Raw genomic sequence first — 21023 nt, forward strand, 5'->3', positions numbered from 1 at the left:
GGAGTGCGCTACCTGACTTTGTCGCATTTCATGGTTAGTGCTGTCCTGCAGCATCCCTTTTGTATAATTGAGGAAATCAGATCTGCACATGTGCAGAATGTATCAGCTTCTCCTGCCCCCATTGCAGTCTTTGACTGCCAACATCACTCCTGAAATTGCAGCCCTGAATGCTGTGTGAATGGCACACTGGGGCATATGCGCCTAAACCAAATGTGTGAGGAGAGGAATATAGTTCCCCTCCAAGCAAATATATGCTTCCCCATGCTCTGCAACAAGGTTAGTGGGTGTGGCTATGCCACTAGGTGAGGTGGGAAGTCATATGAGGGAGGGGGGGGGGAGAGAGTTAGGTTACCCCACAAAAAGAATATATTAAAAGTAATTACATTTACAGTGACACATGGGGAGGGAGGGGGAGTGGAACTAAACTAGGGGCCCATTGACACTGGGGTGAGAGCTCTATCAATGGAACCTTTATTACTAGGGGGTGGAGGTTGATAATGCTAGGGATATTTTGCCCCTGGGGGCTATTTCTGATGGAGGGTGGGAAGTACAAAACATCCCCTCTGTATATATATTTATTTAAATAAAATATTGAAATATTTTCACATATATTTCAACTTTATTGCATTTTTATTTTTTAAATGACAATTTCTGAGCAGTTTAGGTGAAAAAAAATGGTCAGTTATGAAGGGCTACATCGAGCAGTTGCTGGGAGGGCTGTATTACTGGTGAAAGACAGCCACTATTGCTATGTAAAGTTTATGTAATGGCTGTACCAGAAGTCTACCAGGTTAATTGCCCCATTGAAAGAAACTATGTGGTAACATCTCCACTTCTAAAAACTCTCACTTTAATAAATTTACCCCTATTTCTGCACCTCCTAAAAGCCTGCTGAACCAAATTAAAGAGTTTATAGAGGGCCTGATGGGCTTCGGACAGTTCAACATGAACATATCTGGCCAGTGATTCTTTATGCTGCAGCTCCAAGGACTTTGAGGTGCCTTTTGCTTCTTAAGTCTAGAGCCCAATTGAATGAGCTTGCTTCTCAAGACACATTTGTGAGCATCTCAAATAGATGTTTTAGATACATCAGGAATAACATTTGTAAGGGCAAAAATCAACCAAAGTGGTCATGAGTTCACTGTTATATAAAAGGTCTTGGAGAATAAGTGGTCTATGCATTAATAATTGGGGTACTGCTGCGATTATTAATGGTCCAAATCACCGGGGATATTTAAATTTTTAATAAAATATCCCGGCTATGTACTACAGGGAACTCACAGGGACAGGGTTTATATCACCTGTATTTAGGACAAGTCTTTCACAGAAGTGAAAAACTTTCCCGGGGGAAGCTGACACAGCGCATGCACACAACATCAGCTTCCAGGGCTGGCTGGGACCTGCGGGAAAGAGATCAAAATATATTAAGATGGTGTAGACTACCGGTGCCAACTCTGAAAAGCTTCACTTTTTGGAGTTTAGTACATAGGGGTCAGATCATAGCCCCCCATTGATAATAATGGGGACTGCAACCTGCGGTGCTACTTAGCACTTTGCCGGAGATTTCTGTGCATTGTGCCATTAGTACATAGCTACAATACATAAAATTTATGCAGAAACTGCAGTTTCTACATAATTTTATGTAAAAATAAGCTTGATACATATGCCCCCAAGTCATTAAGGAGTCTATTTACTAAGCTTTGTTAGGAGATAAAGTGAGTGGAGGTAAGGTACCAGCCAATCAGCTACTAGCTGTAATTTTTCAAACACAGCCTGTGAGATGGCAGTTAGCTGACTGGCACCTTACCTACATTTACTTTATCTCCGAACAAAGCTTAGTAAATAGACCCTAGGAGCATTGGTGAGGAGTAGACTGTGGAATTTCCAGAACAATAGAGATTGGTGAATGAGTCAAAATGGGCTTAAGACAGCTACAGTATGTTGTTGTAGAGTGTACCAGTAAAATTTTGAAATTCTGTATCTGAATATTGCTTCCCTCAAATTCCATGGAGTCCAAGTGTCAGACTTTGTTAATGATGGCCTCTTACACAGAAATAATGGAATTGGCATTTATTATCCTGTGGTAATTCAGAGGACTGCAATGGCACAGTGCACATTGGGCTCTATTGAACAGGATCTGAGAGTCTGGATTGTTGAACAAAATTTAATTGATCTTAGTTAAAACATTCACAATGCCTCTTTGTTGAATCTCCTCGAAAATACCCTAGATTCACAGGTTGTTGCATAAGCCTTGGTTATCCAAATCATTGAGCTAAGGGCCTAATGCAGCTTTGGGAATAGAGTGAGATTTAGCACCTAACTGATCATCTTTGTGAAACCATGTTGCACTGCAGGTGGGGCAGATTTAAAATGTGCAGCGAGATTTAGATTTAGAAGGGAGGTGTCCAAACTGACATCTAAATAATGGAATAATAATAAAGCTGTGCAGTATTTGTGGGCTACATGCAAAAGCAGCCAGTATTTACACTACATGCAAAAAAATGAATTTACACTCCTTGTATTACAATATGGTTTGTCCAGGTACACAATTAAGTGCTAATTCTCTCTATTCCCAAAGCTGAATCAGGTCCTAAGACTGGAAGGAATGCAACGCCAAGGATTGATGTTCCATGAAGGCACTAATAGCACATTGTTTTCCATTGGATGTCTCCCGAGTTTCAAGATCCTGGAAGTTAAAATTTAGTAGGAAGGGAACTGAAGAATCTCAGTTAATGACTTTAGAGTCAGATGCGATAGGTCCTTGGACAAGTGGGCCTCCTGTGCTTTTGAAGGAGTTTGCTAAGAAGATCTAGAGGAATTCATCCCTGGGAGATTGCAAAGATTTTGATTAATAGTCAACAGAGAAGAGTTCTCTTCCCTTCACAAAGTCCTTCTTGGGTGGCATAAGGGGGCTCAAGGAACCATGAGATATACAATAATAGAAATTGTGGACCTGGTAAGGCAACGACAGAGGATAAAACTAATATACAATAGAGGAAATTAAACCTGGCAGGTAGTAGAAGACCAGGTGGGCACCCTCAGTGAAGGCTTAAAGTGATGGATAGACTGTTATACAATAATGGAGGTAGGATCTGCTAGGGCAGCTCGAGAGGCAAAAGCATGGCAGGTTATGTATGGGAAACCTCAGAGGCACATCATCATCATCACCCCACAGGGTCAGAAAATAGTTACATGGAAAAGTTGGTGGAGATCTTAATGAGCAAACTATGGTGAAGGTGGTAAGACCAGAAAGTGTCAAACCTAGGAAATTGGAACAGATTATAAAAATAATGGGAGATGCTACCTGATGAGACTACTTGCAGGCACAGAAACACAAATCTCAGGTTTACAACTCCAAATTATTAATATATAAATGCAACAAAATTTTGCAATCAATAGATGTTTTTAGCATAATCATGGCCAAGGTTATGGCCCTACCCACCATAACCAGGTAACCTCTTTAGAGTAGGTCTCTAACATACTAGTATGTTAGGGACCTACCCTAAAGAGGTTACCTGAGACATCCTCAGTCTGGATTAGCACCCTTCCTTATTGGTTTAAAGGCATGGAGTCTGGTAGTGTATATGCACGCTGGTATTAGGCACAATTCTAGGCAAGTCCTACAAGTTATATACTGCAGTGCAACTCTGGTTCATTTTTGGGGCATGGGTCCCCCTGGATTGCATTGGTTGATCTGTTTCAGGGCACCGCATAGTACCACATTTTTCTTTTATAACACATTTTAACCCTTCACTGTGTGTAAATTATATATATTTTCCACACACACACACACACTTCACTTTTTTATTTTCATTCTTTATATACATTGCATTTATATATTATTAATAATTTCGGGTTGTGCACCTGAGATTTGCTTGTTTCTGTGCCTGAAATTAGTCTCATCAGGTAGCACCACTATAATATATATTATTTTTTTTTTTTTCAGGTTGTGCAGTGCACAAATCTTTCCCATATAGAACCAATGCAGTTTGCAGGGCTGGTGGGGCAGCAATCACAGAGGGAGATGAAGAAACAAGGAGTAAGCTCCTGGGTCTCATTGGAGACCCTGGACTGCACAAGGCAGAAACCTGGGTCACATTGCTGGTCCGGCAATATGGCATTGGTGGTATTGCTGCGTGTGGCTGTGCCCACTGCCAGGTTTATAATGAGTAGCAAAGAGGGGCTGGAAATATGGTACTGTCCAGTTGTACTCTGGAGCAAGTCCTGGGCACAACTGTGGCAAGAGCAAGTTGTTAGAAAGAGGAGATTGGAGAACAGGCAGATCCAAGATGGTCCCAGTAGCTGCTAAAGACTGAGTGGAGATCAATTCCCAGGGTGGGAATGGCCCAGAGTGGGTGGATAGAGCTAAACAGGGTGCTTAGAAGCTTGAGAGGTAAGAACCATAGTTGTAGGGTGCCAGTAGGTCCCTGGGCAGTCAACAGTCAGGTCTCAGGTGTGGACAATGGTGAGCTGTGGCCAGTGGGCCATAGAACAAGATGAGGCCTTTGGGTCATGCAGCAGCCTTGGCAGCGGTGGCCTGGTGAGAGTCCTGTGCTGCCAGGTTGGCACAAGTGGTGGAATGCAGGATTGCATACTGAGGACCCTGGATTGCGGCCTCTGCCGCCGGGTTGACACAAGCGGTGGTATGCTGGATTGCATACCCTGGATGCTGGATTGCAGCCTGTGCCGTTGGGTTGACACAAGCCGCTGGACTATGCACTCTGGACACAGAGTGCTGTCTGTGCCACCTGGATGACACAAACAGCAGAGCGTGGATATGTGGACCGTGCCGCCTAGATGACACAAATGGCAGGTAGTAGATATGCAGACCATGCCACCTAGATGACTCAAACGGCAGGTAAAAAAAGCTGACAGGAGGACTGGATAACAGGAGACAATGCCAAAACCAGAAACATGAAACGCTATCATGATATCGGAGCAGAAGCCAATCCAGAACAGAGCAGGGATGATGGACAGTGATAGGAGGAGTTCAGCAAATGGTCCCCCGGTGTTCACATGAGCAGCTTGTGACAGTATACTAGCAAAGCTGGATTAATATTAAGTTTATTGAAAAAGCCTGATCCACACTTAGGAGTCATTTCAAGTAGACACAACTTTGTCGTTTTCACCAGTAGGTGTGCTTTGTGGTGCGTACACACGGTACGATATCTATGAACAATAACATTCAATGATAAATCGTTCACATTGTTAATTTTTATGCAGTGAACGACCAACGATGCACGGTCCCGTGTGGATGATAACGATATGTATGGTCGTCCATACATGCAGGCCAACTTGGACGTTTTCATCAGACTTGCATGTTCAGAGGTGTAGCAGGATGACTTGACTGAAAGATATTTATTATTATAGATATCTTTCAGTGTGTACACCAAATATAGTTTGTCCTGCACTACAGAAAGTTCAAGGGAAATCATTCAGCGATATCGTTTGTTGTGCAGATCGTACCGTGTGTATGCAGCATTAGTCGTTCTTACGGTGCTGCCAGACTCGAAAAAATTTTTTCGCAGGCCTATAGGGTCCTATCCAAAAGCCCACGAGTTGCAGGGCTGTTGGCAGCGTTTCCACTCTGTTGCAATGGTAACTTGCCCTTCTAAGTGAATAGCCTAATTCTATTGAAAAAAGAAAAAAAAAACGAAACAAACAAACAGATCCACTCTAAATTCATATTCAGAAAAGCCGGATCCACACAAAATTCAAACACAAATACAGAAAAGTCAGATACTGCAAAAAAAAATAAAAAATTGATTCATTGTGAGCCTACTGAAAAAGCCAGATCCACACTAAGGGCCTGATTACATCCTTGCAATAATGCAATGACACCCCCTGCTGCATTTGCGATCCCAGCACTGCGACCGACGTTGCAGGCTGGGATCACCATCGTGACCATTGGTGGTCGCGATGGTGGATGGCACGGGGCCGCCAGCCAGCTGAGTAAGTCTCAGCTTACTCAGACTGGCCGGCTTACGAACCCAGGACACTGGAACGCCGGCCGCCACTTAATTGCCTCTGCCTGTAAATTGGGCAGAGGCATTGAAGGGTCTGCGTGTGACCACACAGGACCAATTTCTGCACACTCGCAGAATGGGTCCTGCACACGTGCAGATTCCCACTGATCCCTGTTGGATCTTTCTTTCGACTAGAAAGTAGACAAAGGCTTGGGTGGATCACTGCAAAGATATAAGACGCACATAAAAAAGCCAATAGTAGTAGTAGTAGTAGTAGTAGTAGTAACAACAGGTGGTCATCTATATACCCCATATATAGATTAGGAGATGACACAAAGATACTAATATGCAAATTTGGAATGTTATGTTGCATGGCTGTAGTTGATTTTTTGGGTTGGGTTTGGAATCCCGGTGGTCGGGATGCCGGCAGTCAGAATACCGATAGTAGCATCCCGAGAGTCAGAAACCCATATACTACCAGGTAAGTAACCTAACCCTTCCACCTCCCTGGTGCTGAAACCTTACCTCCCCCTCCCCCCTTAGTACCTAACCCCCAATACTTACCTTCGGGATGTTGGCGGTCAGGATACTTAAGCCAGGATCCAGATGCTGTCAGGATTCCGGTGCCGGTATTTGGACAGTCAGCATCCCACATGCCAGGTGCTGACTACATCCTGATTGGTTTAGATGCGTTAATTGTAACAAAATTAACTCTAGGGGGTATATTTACTAAACTGAGTTTATAGAAGTGGAGATGTTGCCCATAGCAACCAATCAGATTCTAGCTATTAACCTAGAAGGTGCTAGTTAAATATAATCTGAATGGTTGCTATGGGCAACATATCCATTCTAAAAACTCACTTTAGTAAATATATCCCCTAATATGTATTTTGTTTATAATTGATAAAAATGAGTTTAATAGAGGAAGGGATATTAATACAAATAGGTGTAGGAATAGTATAGACCAGTGTTGGCTAACCTTGACACTCCAGCTGTTATGGAACTACATAACCCAGCATGCACTGCTACAGTTTTGCTATTAGGGCATGCTAAAACTGTGGCAGGGCATGCTGGGATATATAGTTCCACAACAGCTGGAGTGTCAAGGTTAGCCAACACTGGTATAGACAGTTTGTTTTCAAAACATTCATTTAGCTACCACAGATCACATATTGTACCTGTATAATGCCTGCTTGTATGGCTAAGTTTATTATTGTTCTTGTTTCATACCATAATAGTTATTAAAACTAAAAAAAAAAAAAAATACATAAGAACCACTAATCCCTGGTGTTACAGTGTAGTGGCCAGCATCAGAATGAAGCCGTGGCATTTAGCTAAACATAGGGCCTGATTCAGTTTTGGGAATAGAGTGAGATGTAGCACGTAACGGATTATCTTGGTGAAACCATGCTGCACTGCAGGTGGGGCAGATTTAAAATGTGCAGAGAGATTTAGATTTGGTAGGGAGGTGTCCAAACTGACATCTAAATTGTAGAGTAATAATAAAGCTGTGCAGTATTTGTGGGCTACATGCAAAAGCAGCCAGAATTACCCTACATGCAAAAAAAAAAAAAAAAAGTGTATGTATTTACGCCCCTTGCATTGCAAAATGGTTTGTCCAGGTTCACAGTTAAGTGTTAATTTTCACTCTATTCCCAAAGCTGAATATCTTGTATTTATGGTTGTTGAATCCTACCATGGGCACTATTTATAAGCAAACGTAAATACCAGCTGCAATTTTAATTTAGTATCACTGTGATACAAATGAAAATGCCACTAGTATTTATTAATACTTACCCCTCCGGTGAGGTCAAGCGAAGTCCTCGGCGAGGTCCTCCGCTGGGCTGCTGGCAGCTTAACGATGCCAGCAATGGGGCTCCAGTGTTATGCACATGTGCCATGGTCCATCTGCGCATGTCCATGATACGGGGACCCGGCAGTGCCTGGACTGTCGCGTGTGCGCATAACACTGGAGCCCTGTTGCTGGCAGCATTAGCCCTCACTGGAGGGGTAAGTATTAATAAATACTAGTGGCATTTTCATTTGTATCACAGTGATACTAAACTAAAATTGCCGCTGGTATTTATGTTCGTTTATAAATAGGGCCCATAATTCAAAGTAAGAAGTCAGAAGGAGCCAGCTGCACGTTAGCAGCAACAGTTATACACAACAACCTTACAATTGGTGCTATTTGGCACAGGCAGTCAGCTATACCTCTTTTCCACCAAAATCCCGGGTCCGACCTGGGTTTTCAGACATGGTTCCAAGTAAGGTCAGACACTTTACACAACATCATCGTTGAATTATTCTCAGGTCAGCCCCGTTCACACTGAACCTGGGTCTGCCCTGCTAAACTTGTGAGGTCATAAAAAGTGGGAGGTGACTGCTCCACAGCCACCAATCAGCTCATTTTAGGCATGACTAAGGTCAGATAACCCGGGTTGCGCCATTTACACTGCACCATTACCCAGTTCCATCCTGGGTCCGACCCTGGTAACTACCTGGGTTGGATTGCTAGATCACTTGACCCGGGTTATTTTTCAGGGACCCTTTTACACTGAGCTGCGACTCGGGTAGACAGAGAAAAAAAAAAAAAAAAAAAACACAGGTTTTTGCTCTGGTGTAAAAGGGGTATAAGTGTCCGGTGCCAAAGTAACACCAATAAGAGTGGTCAGTAATGGCAACGGAGCCCCAAGATATATTGCAAAACCACAGGTAAAATAGATAGTTGAGAGATAACAGTGTGGTAATGATACCCATTCTGTTACAGTACTTTTTTGCACTTTAAATACTCAATTTCTATAAGTTTGGACTTATAAAGACTAGAGAATAAGTACGGTTTGGAAGATTAGCATCTAACAATTTAATGTGCAGTTCGTCAATACTTAAAAAAAAAAGTGTCATTTTCCAGGTGAATATTCCCAGGGACAAAAATTTAATCCTGACATTGTCCTTAGAAATTAAATGGCAATTCTAGACACCATAACTCACACGGTCAGTCATTGGTGTTAAATGCCTGACCTTCGAGTTTTACTGGATCTGTAGACTACATTAGTTCTTGGTTTCTAGATCCTGACAGTTACATTTTCTAGATATTTACTAAATCTATAATATATTGAGCATTTTATATGCAATCTAATTAATGCTAAATGTACAAGCATATGCCAGATTATCCTGCATACAGCAGCCACTACAGCTTGAAGAAAAAAAAAAATTCTAACATTAGGGGCACACCTTACACAGCAGGGAGTGTAAATGCCAAATTCCTACGATTGCCAACATACTCGGTGATTGCTGCAACACTTATATTTGATGTTTGCAAGAAAACAGTGTATGTAAATGCAGGATGAAATCTATGCAAACCACAGTTATTGAACGAGTGCTTCAGAAATTAGAATTGTGCTACCAGTGTGGAATGTTCCCCTAGCAAGAGAAGATTCTCAAAATTATGATTAATTAAAAAGAATCCTAATGCTTCTTTCTTTGATCAATTTATCTACCAAATTTGGATCTTTTTTCTTCATTGTTATTAAAATGTTTTTGTAGCAAGGCTGGACAGTGTCACAAATTTTTCAAAAGCCCCAGCATTGCAATGTTCTCGCTTTGTTTAGAAAAAAAATATATTTTTTTTATTGAACAATGTGCAAGTAGATCTTCCAAACCTGTATAATGCATGATGTGATTAGATGTTTCTTCTCAGGAGCAAAGGGACCCCAGAAATCATTTTGAAAGGTCATCTTTATGTAACTGGGAAAATGAAATTAACTACACAAAAAGGACATGTTCTGCTGTATAATTAACTGCACCAGACATGTGTTACACCTCCCTTACCTGTGCCTAAGTAGCAGCTGTACAGGATAGGATTCTGCAAACCTCTGAAAGTTAGAGCAGATAAACTTCCTGCAATTTAAAGAGACACTTCTCAGCTGATTGGTTGCCTGTTGTGCATGACATTAGTATGTGTTTTGTTTTCGTTTTTTACATCAGTTGGTTTATGTATGATCTGTTAAGCTGCATACACACTCAACGATTTTGTTACCAACGATTTTCTGAATGATTTTATGAACGATTTTCTGTCAGATTTTTTAAAGTGTTAAGCTGCACGTAAATATTTTCTGTCCAACCATCCAACTAGTAGATTGGTTGGAATAAAAATCTGGTAAAGTATGAAAGCAAATGACAATCAGCAATTTCCTCCCAAACGCTGGAAAATGGACAAAAACTGTTGTTTGAATGAATTTTTTGGATCAAACATTTAACAAACTTGTCTGAACTACCATTTTCATCTTTTTTCTGGCATCTAGGAGCAAATTGCTGATCATCATTTACTCCCATAAGTTACCAGATTTTCATCCCAACCAGCCAAGTAGTTGGATGGTTGGACAGAGAATCTTTACATGTGTATGCACCTTAATGAATGATTTTTTGAACTACAAACGTCATTATAGTTAAATCGTTAAAAAAATCGTTACGTGTGAAAACAAAAATCTTTGCACTGGTTCCCATGATATTAAGGTGCACAGATGGATTGTTTTTTTCATGACTCTCCTGGGCAACAGACCCATTTTCAGTTAAACAGTCAGGAAAAAAGAAAGAAAAAAAAAAAGTATGATTGCACAATGTGTAGACAAAGCTTGGATAAGTATGGAAGCAACTGAACTTGGCCCCAGAGGATCAGAGCTGTTGTCTAAAAAAGTATCACATTTCATATAGGAATCTTAATTTTTTTTTACCTTTCAACTGGTACAAAATTCTCTACTCCTGGACCCTCCCACCTAATGTATGATTGCCATAACCTGTGTTGAACTAGATAATTTATGAGAAATGTGTTTCAACACAGGTGGCTGCAATCATAAATTAAGAAGGAAGTTTAGGAGCAGAGTATTTTTGAGTTGATGGGCAAAATTTACTAAGCGGCGGTTTGACGGCGGTTTCTGTTCTATTCTAAACCCCGGCGGTTTGGTGGCGGGTTCTATTCTGTTCTAAATGCCAGGGGGTTTGATGGTGGTTTTGCAGCGGTTTCTAAATGACAGCCCTGTTCTATTCTATTCTAAAATGTGTTTTGACAGTGGTTTGGCAGCGGTTTTGCTATCTGCAGATTTACTAAGGCCAAAACCGCTGCAAACTGCCATCAAAACACATTTTAGAATAGAATAGAACTGGACTATCATTTAGAAACCACTGCAAAACCGCCACCAAACCGCTGGGGTTTAGAATAGAATAGAACACGCCGTCAAACCGCCGCTTAGTAGGTTTTGCCCTATCTCTCGAAAACATGTCTATATCCAGGATATAGTTAGCAACCCATTGGTTGGGATGCTGGTGCTCAGAATACCGGCACCAGAATCCTGACAGTAGGCAGAATCATCTTCCATACAAGAATGTTCTAAGAATTACTTGCTTAAATCTTACTTTGTTAGGCAGATATCAACAGAAAGGACAAAAATTATCACTATTGGGGTCATTATTCTAGTATGCAGTAATCTGATTATAACTCTGTATGGATTTCTATATATTATAAAGGGACTAAATACAGTATATATCCTATTACTCACACATAGAATTGTATCTGATTGAAGTTGCATATGCCTGTTGTAACTGTTACATATTAATGGCAACATTTAATTTTAATTGTTGCAACTTTAGAACAGGCTTGTGGGTTGCTCTTTTATGAATGTATAGTCGTATGTGTATATTTTCAGATATTCACAATTAAATAATAGAAAGACTGTATAAGAATTCAGAGTCAGTAGCCTTATTGTGAATTCAATATTGGATATAATTAAGTTGAATAGTCATTAGTTTGGGTAATTTCGTCCCCCATATGGGTGATCCAAAAATAGATCTCTTAATATATACTGTAACTGATATATAACTATAATCAGTTATACTGCATACTGTGGTGTGTATATAATCCCCTGTATCTTTTAATACTAATAGACTCAGAGATCTCATGCATTGTTCTCAACTGTGGCAGAGACAAAATTTTCCATATGTCTCTGCCAGGGACATACAGTCAGGGTAGGCAGAGATTTGATATAAAAATGATTAGAATAAAACAAAGAAGATATTTATAACTTATAAACATCATCTTTGTTTATTGTAATAATTTTTATAGTTAACACTCACCAGCTTTGTGGAGCTCCTCAGGGCGTTTCAAGAGAGGAGGGGGCCCATGTGCAGTCTCCATCCGAGGCCCCCTCCTTTCTCTCAGACAGACGGCAGCGCACTGAGTGCAGCACCGCAGCAGAAGACTCTGGGCACTAGTCTGTGCCCAGAGTCTACATTGCATCCGCAGGTCACCAGAAAAATTGTGTCGCAGCCATTGTCCCGATGTTTTCTATGCTGCGCATGCACAAAATATGGGGAAAATGGCTGCAGGGTGTGCTGTGTGGGCCTCCCTGAACCCAGAGGTCCACCGCACATCCTGCACCTGGAGTGGACTAGGCCAGGAGGCAGGGTGCCATCTGCCCCCAGGGCCAGTACAATTATGCAGCACTAGGGCCGCTGCTGCACTGCTGTCGGGCTGCCATGTGGGGGGGGATAGGGGTTTTTCTGTTCCAGTCATAGGACGAGTACTGATGACTGGACTGTAGAATGTTCCTTCCTCCTCCTCCTACTCCACCACACAGCCACCGGAGGAGCTACTGTGGTCTCGCGAGATGATGAAGTCTATCTCTCTTCCACAAGCTCCTGGACTGGGAGATAGAGGAAGCTACTGTACGTGGGTGGGCTGAGTGACATGATGGCCTCCCTGTGTGAGACTAGGGCACTGCATGCCACTGTGGGGCTGAGAGGTAAGCTTAAGCTCTCAGCACAGTGTTTCACCAGCCTGGCACTCATATATTGTGGCAGTATCACCAGAGGTGGTGCTGGTGAGCAGCAGATTCTGTGTGGGGCAGGATAGATCCGCCCACACAGAGTACAAAAGCATTGTGGGAAGATGCCTAATGGCTGCCATATGACCAGAGCCCAGGTGAGGCTGCTGGTGGACACAGTCAGACAGCCCAGGTGGGGCTGCAGTGTGAGTGAAGCAGACCAGGTGGTCAGGATCATACCTGCAAGGAGGCAGGGAGATCCCTATACCTCTGACACTGTCCTTGTGAGAGGTGGCAGCCGACAAGCTAAGGAAGCTATACCAGGCCAGGAGGCCAGTGTCAAGTCCTGCATGTGGCAGGAAGGACTACCAATCTCATAGACTGTGAGACACTTTCATGCAGACTAGCTGCTTCTGTAGAGAGGGTTCAAGAAGTGAGCTAGTGCCCTAAGAGAGGGCTAGGTTGTTTGTTATTTTCTATTTCTGTTTACTGGTTTCCATGCTGGAAGTAAAGCACCATTGTCATTTATTTTTACTGGAAGGCAATGTGTGGACTCTAATTATGCACCTAATCACAGCACCACTGACCCTAATCTACCAAGCTAATTACCCCACAACATCACAATATTTATTTATATTATATATTTATGGTGATCTATATATATATATATATATGTGTCTGTGGGCCTGATTCAGACCCGGTCACAAGCGCTGAGTGCTCACAACTGGGTTGATGGTGGCTCAGAGTGCATGCGCACAACGGAGCTGTCGCTCCGTGTCTCGCACCAAAGGGGGCATGCTGTCGATGTTGAGTGACAGTATGCCCCCTTATGTGGGTGGGCCGGGGGGGTGGCTGCCCAGATGGAGGCATTTCGATGAGAACACCTACCATCTGGGGCGGCCCCACTGACATCACAAGTGATGTCAGTGGGAGAACTTTCGGCTCTGTTTGAGCCAAAAGCTCTCTGGGGCTTGAGGCAATGAGACCCTACTACAAGGGTCTCGTCGCAAGCCCGATGGTCGCGATGGTCTTGACCATCATGACCATCTTCCTGGCCGCTCGCTATAGCTGTGGGTGGTCACCCACAGCTATGCGAGCGGCCAGCAGGCCGTTCTATAAAAAAAAAAGACCGGCCCTGATTCAGAGCGAGCGCTCTGTCAGAGTGACCGGCTCTGAATCAGGGCCTGTGTGTGTAAGAAGCCTTAATGGGACATGTGAAACCGTAAGGTTTGTTGTCTATGGAATTTCATAGATTTTTTATAATTTATTAACCATCAGGGTTTGGAGGAGCAAACCAAGCCACCTGCAGGGGAGAAGGGCAACAAAATGGTACACTAACACAGGTGAAGGAGGGGACAACACACAGGAGGTTGGTTTGGGAGGTGCAGAGTGCAAGTCGGCTGTAGGCATGTGGGGTAGCGGTAGCTGAGGTGGTGCAGAGCAGTGACAGCAGTGCAGTGCAAAGGGGGCAGAGGGCTCACTGGTAGTGTGTATGCACCTGAGAAAATCAAATCAATACGTCAAAGATGGACGAATGTAGCAGTGAGATCCATCTACGCATCTGTTAAAAATTTAATATGTGAAAAAAAAGGCATAGCCCTTTCCTACAGCAAACAACCAGAACCGGGCTTTGGGGTCCCAGTACAGGTTGTGCTAAATACAGTGAACAAATGACGTAGGGGTCCCCTGTATTAAGCACAACCAGCACCAGGCTTTTCAGAACCAATCCTGGTTGCCAAAATATGGGGGACTAATGATGTAGGGATCCCCCGTATTTAGTGCAACCAGCACTGGGCTCTGAGTCAGTCCTGGTTCTGGAAATACAGGGGGGGAAATACATAGGGCCCCCCTGTATTTCCCAGAACCAGTACCAGACCCTTTCTAGCAGGGGGTGATGCCACAGCCAGGGGAGTCCTTTCACCAGGTCCCCCAGCCATAGCATCACCCCTGACTGCTAGTCAGCCCATGCTGGGGATCCCAGGGGAGTTCTTGGATATACAGGGGGGCCCTATGCATTTTTTGCCCCTGTATTTCCAGAACTGGGACCGGCTCAGAGGCCAGTGCTGGTTGTGCTAAATATGGGGGACCCTTACATCATTTGTCCCCCGTACTTTGGCAACCACGACTGGTTCTGAATAGCCTGGTGCTGGTTGTGCTTCATATGGGGGACCCCTATGTCATTTGTCCCCGTATTTAGCACAACCAGTACTGGGGCTCCATAGCCTGGGGCTGGTTGTTTTTTTGGGGAGGGGGCAATGCCATTTTCTTTTTCTACACTGTTTTTATTTTTAAACACAGAAGTACAGACGGGTCTCACTGACCCATCCATGCTTCTATGTTTGTTTTTTTTAAACACAAATGCAGGTATCAGGGAATTTTCAGATCCGAGCCTGCATCTGTGTGCTGCTACCTCCCCCAGGTCCTAACGCCTGCACCACCACTGCTGCACCGCCACCACCACTAATGCCCGCTACCATCCCTGGCTCCTGGCTGCAGCTAATGCACGCTAGCCACTACCTCCTCTCCCCCGCATCCTGGCCACAGCAAATGCCGGCTTCATGCCCCCCTGGTCCCGGCTCCCGCTAATGCCTGCATACGACAGCCATCTTGCTGAACCCAAGCGAAACCACGATGACTACACCTGCTGGAGGTTCCTACTGAGGCTTCGTAATAAGTTGAAAAGTCCTATCTCTACAATGGGGCATTCTTGAGATAATAGTTTAATAACTGTAAATTTCTAATTTACCTGAACCCCAAAAGCATGTACCTTTGCACAATAGCTACCTAATAAAACAAACCCTAAGTCTATTCCACCCCTACCCTGAGTTATGGTATCCCTTCCCAAAAAACCCCCATAGACTATAGCAGAAAAGTGGTCCTAACTGAGGGACTGATTCAGAGCCGCTCGTAAGCGGCTGCTCGTTCGCTCTGAGTGATGTTTGCACAACTGCAACTGCGCATGCATATGGGTCATAATGCGCATGCGCAAACCAGTCATTACGGTCGGAAATCAGCCAGGGGCTGCTAATTTGATTGACAGAATGTACCGTTTGTGGGTGGTAACAGGGGAAGGTGCTTGAGAACGGGGGAGTGGAGATCCGAACGCAGGCGTGCCTAACGGTCAAAAGGGCATTTAATGGGAGTGCATAATTAGTAAAGGAGCATCATCGACCACGTTACTCGGTTGTCTTTTAGCCTGAACTGCTCGCAGTGATAGTGGTAAGAAAAACCTACCACAAGCACTGTGAGCAGTTCAGACGCCTTTCAATGTACCTGATTAATCTAATAAATACCGGAGATGACGTGTGATGCGAACGGCAAAGGGGCGTCTTTACAAAATAGCGAGTGCATTTTTCATTCGCTCGCTCAGACATAGAGGTGTCAGCAAACCGCAAAGAGCGAGTGCTCAATTTAAATAGCGGCCCCTTTTTTGGAACGACCATCCGCAAATAGCGTCTGGCTCTGAATCAGGCCCTGAGAGTGTCAGAAAAATGTGACCGTTGGAGATTTAGATTACTCCCATGTCTGCATTTATTATGTTTCTGCCCTGAAATTTGGTATGCAGCACCGTGCGACAGTTCTACCCGCCTCTATTTCAACTTGGTATCTCTTATAGATTTTGAGGTGTAGCCTCTTAAACACCCTGCTCCCCCTCCAGAATCCGTTTTTTAGATGCAGCCTTATTATAGGGGCACGACTGTGCCCTTATAATATGAGGGAGCCACTGACCAACATCCCCCACCCAGTTATGATATCGGGTTATTCATAGGATCCTGAGATTGCGGACTAATAAGGTCATTTGTGTTTTTTTCAAGGTACACCCCCATCCACATAGAGGTGATTGCACCTGGTGGTGGTTAAAATTCATTATACAATACTGCACTAGGAGGCGCTTTCTTCTCCACTCTTTATTATATATATATATATATATTTGTATATAAATAAAAAAATATACAGTGTATGTGTGTGTATATATATATATATATATATATATAATTATATATATATATATATTTATTACCAGTTATTTATATAGTGCACACATATTTCGCAGCGCTTTACAGAGAATAGTAGGCCATTCACATCAGTCCCTGCCCCAGTGGAGCTTACAATCTATGATATATCCTGGTAATGCCCGGCACTCTTCAATAATAAGAAACAACTTTCCTGGTGCCCATCCACGTAGTGATAAATACAGCCAAAACAAATGGATGCCACTCCGGATATAAAAGAATAACGCTATTCCATGTACGAAGTGCTGTGCATCGTACATAGAATAGTGTTGTTCTTTTATATCCTGAGTAACATCCATTTGTTTTGGCTGTATATATTGTGATACTTGGGGTTAATTAGCTCGGTAGACTAGGGTCAGTGGTGCAGTGAGTAGGTGCAGAATTAGAGTCCACATGTAGCATTCCAGTTAAATAAACATAAGTGCTGCTTTACTTCCAGCATGTGAAATCAGGAAACAGAAAAATAATAAACAAACCTAGCCCTTGTTTAGGGCACTAGCTCACTTCTTGAACCCTCTCTACAGAAGCAGCTACTCTGAATGAATGTCTCTCACAGTCTCTGAGATTGGTGATCCTTCTGTCACGGCCAGGGTTTCTCGGCATGGTAGTAACCGGGTATTACCTGTGAGGTCATTATGGCGGGGGGTCTCTGGCAGTGGTGCTGGTGTTGGGCAAGGGGCATTGGCTGCACGCGGTTCTGTGCAGGCACATTGTCACTAGGCCTGGTGAGGTCTGGCGGTGTTTCCGTTCCATTGGGATGGGCGCCGCCATCTTGCCTGTGGCCATGTGATTCCAGCTGTCCAATCCTGGTAGGTCATGTGCTCATTCCAGCCAGTCACAGCGCGGCACTGAGTATTTAGGAAGGTCCAGAGCCTTCCTTCCTTTGCCAGTGCAACATGTTTCTCAGCTGTGGCTGAGAGAGAGTACCTGTGCCTTGCCTGCCTGCTTGTAATACGCTCCTAGCCTGAACCTTGTAAGGATATTGAATTAGAACCTCTATACACTCCTGCCTATACTTTCAAATATCCTGCTTATACCTTCTAATATCCTGCCTATAAACCTCTAAGGATGATGCTATTTTGCATACGCAGTCATATAGTAAATAAAGACTCCAGACCTTTTACCTGTGGTTCCAAAGCACAAAGTGATATTTCAAATAAAAGTACAGTCAGTTACACGCTATGAACTACAATTTAGCGCAAAGAATTATACAGACCCAAGTACAGTTATACATATGCAGCGCTCTGGGCCAGATGTAGGCTTCAGCAAGAAACCCCCATCTATCAGCATTCAGCAAGAAGACTCAGACTGGGGTCACAACACACGTTTATACTCTCACAGAAACAGACAACACAATAGAGAGGCTTGTCGCTGATGCCATTGGTTCCCAGGAGGATGCATCTGTTGCAGAGCATTTAACAGGTTGATTCAAATAGACACAGTCCAGCCTCTTAAAACTGGTTGTCTCGGGTTTCCTGTTCATGTACATCCTAACAGTTGGTCATATAATGTACATTTCGGTGCTTTAAGTCTCTTTGGTCCAAAAGTTGAGAATGCATGTTGCGATCTTCACACTGACGATATCAAAATGCTGTTGAAAGAGTGCAGATCAGTATAATATCAAACATGACTTACTTATCATGTATTAAACCTTAGCTACCAAATAACCTTTATTTCTCAGCAATTATAATAAATGAACAAACTTGAATCTTATACTTTAAAGCTTATGAGACCTTTTATGTGAATATGTACTGTGTAAGTATTTGGGGTTTGATATAAAGACGCTAGTTAACTTGGGGCAGATGCGTGCGTGAGAAGCAAATAAACAGCGTTTTCATACAGGATCTTATGCATTCGCTAATATGCGACTAGATAACAGCGCAATTGTGCGTATTAATGTGTGTATGAGAAATGGTGAAAGATGCAATTGCATGATGTTAATAGTAATATCGCCACATGTACTTAAGTGTGAGATTACCTAAAATGGCACTTGGGTGGCCATTCACCAAAATGGCATCTTGCGATCTCATTTTCTAAAATGGCATCTTGCGGCCAGTCGCAAGATGGCGTCTTTACGATCTAATTTTAAGCTGATCTTGTCTCAGCCAATTATCCAGCTTCTACACTTGCCTGCTCCAACCTGCTGGACTTACCCTGCATCCTCCATATACCTTCTTACCTGCCTGAGTTCATGAACCTGCTGTTTCCCTGCACCTTGCTTCATTTCACTCCCAGCTGGACTTCACTACCTCTGCCTGCATCAGTTACAGCTCACCAAACCTGCATTCAGTTACAGCTCATCAAACCTGCATCCTGTTTTTAGCTCACCATACTTGTATACTGGACTGTTCCTGCCTGTCACCATCTGGACATTTTCTCATTAACCCCCACAAATGTTATCAAGTGCATTTTACTGCTATACCTGGACTTTTTAATTTGCCATTCCCATGTCTTCTAAGTCACTTATTAAAAACTCCACTTTTTCATTTAAGTCTGCTTCTGTGTCTGCTCCTATCTCCACCCCGGGTCCACAACAAGTTCAGAGCCTCATAGTTTGCACTGGCCCCATGGATCCGGCCACGGAACAGGAGTCTGGAGTGGATTTATTTAGCTGTGTTGCTGGTCGTTTAGAAAACCTGGAAGCTATGCAACATCAAATGGCCCAGTTCCTACAGGAGATGTCTAAATGCCAAGATAATCTGCAAACCTCGTTAATCACCCCTGGGGTATCAGCAACTTCACCTCCTCCTGTGCCTGGTAATACAGGGACCAGGGTATCTGCTCGTCTACACCTACCGATGCCAAGCAAATTTGACAGCAATCCTCAGCTCTGTTATGGTTTTTTAAATCAGTGTGATATACGCTTTACATTACAACCTGATAACTTCCCCACCGCTAGAACGAAAGTGGCATACATCATGTCCTTGCTGACTGGCTTGGCTCTGGATTGGGCCTCCCCACTCTGGGAGCATTCAGACTTGCTGCTGGATAACTATACAGACTTTGTATCTTCATTCAGGAGGATTTTCGATGAACCTGGATGCACAGTGTCAGCATCGTCCAGCATCATGACCCTGAGACAAGGTACCCATCCTGTCAGCCAATATGCCATAAAATTTCAAATCTTGGCATCAGAGCTTTAGTTGAATGAGGAGGCCATCACCTCAGCCTTTTGGCATGGTCTGTCCGACCAATTAAGAGATGATCTGATTACCCATGAGCTTCCTACCAATTTGAATGATATAATCTCACTCTGCAACAAAATTGACCTATGCTTCAGAGAGTGTCAGGCTGAAAAGCACAGAACTGACTGGCAAAGGTCATTTACGTCTCCCATGCCTACCCGTCCACCCCATCCTCCTATAGATGAAGAGCCTATGCATGTGAATCCTCCTATAGATGAGGAGCCTATGCAGGTGAACCAAACCCATCTCTCCAAAGAGGAACATCAGAGAAGGATGCTAAAAAACCTCTGTCTATACTGTGGAGATTCGGGTCACCTGGTGGCCTTCTGCTCCCGTAAATCAGGAAAATGCCTGTTTCTACTGACCCTGGGGAAATCAAGTTAGGAATTATGTGCCCATCCCCAAATACTAACGATTTCAAGATTTCCTTAGCTTTGGATCTCAAGCCAAAACCTGTCTTCATCTCTATTAGACCCTGGAGCAGCCAGAAACTTCATGACTTCCAGCCTAGTTGATAAACTACAGATTTCTTGTTCATCTCTCAAGCATGCAATCTCTCTGACTTCTCTAGATGGACATCCTCTAGCTAAAGGAGTAGTCACCAAGGAAACTCAATCAGTATTATGTCATGTTGGGGTACTCCACTCCGAGTCTTTAAAGTTTTTAGTGATACGAGAGGCTTCTCAAGAAATCATGTTAGGACTACCCTGGTTACACCAACATAATCCCAGGATAGACTGGTGTTCAATGCAGATTCTTTCATGGGGAACTGACTGTCAGAAATGCTGTCTTCCCAAAATACAACCTGTAAGAAAAACAGCTTCGTTACCATCTCCAGCTATACCCGAGGAGTACCAGATGTTCTCTGATGCTTTTTCTGAGCAACAGGCGAACGTCTTACCTCCCCACAGAGAATGGGACTGTCCTATCGAGCTGCTGCCTAACAAGATGCCACCCCATGGTTGTACCTATCCTCTATTTGTGCCCGAGACTCAAGCCATGTCAGAGTACATCCAGGACAACCTAGCAAAGGAGTTTATT

General features: G+C 43.4%; 1 protein-coding gene across 2 annotated transcripts in view; it reads right to left on the reverse strand.

The window, feature by feature from the left end:
- The window catches only part of CCDC201 (coiled-coil domain containing 201), a 64806-nt gene extending 54069 nt beyond the window's left edge, over positions 1–10737 (reverse strand). The window contains exons 1-2 of one of the 2 annotated variants that reach the window (XM_088445654.1): positions 10700–10737; positions 9798–9866 (exon numbers count right to left, since the gene is read on the reverse strand). The gene's annotated coding sequence lies outside the window, so the exon portion shown is untranslated. Of the gene's footprint in view, positions 1–9628; positions 9678–9797; positions 9867–10699 lie in introns of those variants that run through there. The other variant, XM_088445655.1, reaches the window with a different exon arrangement.
- Between the last annotated feature and the right edge of the window lie 10286 nt (positions 10738–21023).

Source organism: Taudactylus pleione, unplaced genomic scaffold (genome assembly GCF_031769625.1).
Source record: "Taudactylus pleione unplaced genomic scaffold, aTauple2 ptg000386l, whole genome shotgun sequence".
Lineage (NCBI taxonomy): Eukaryota > Metazoa > Chordata > Amphibia > Anura > Myobatrachidae > Taudactylus > Taudactylus pleione.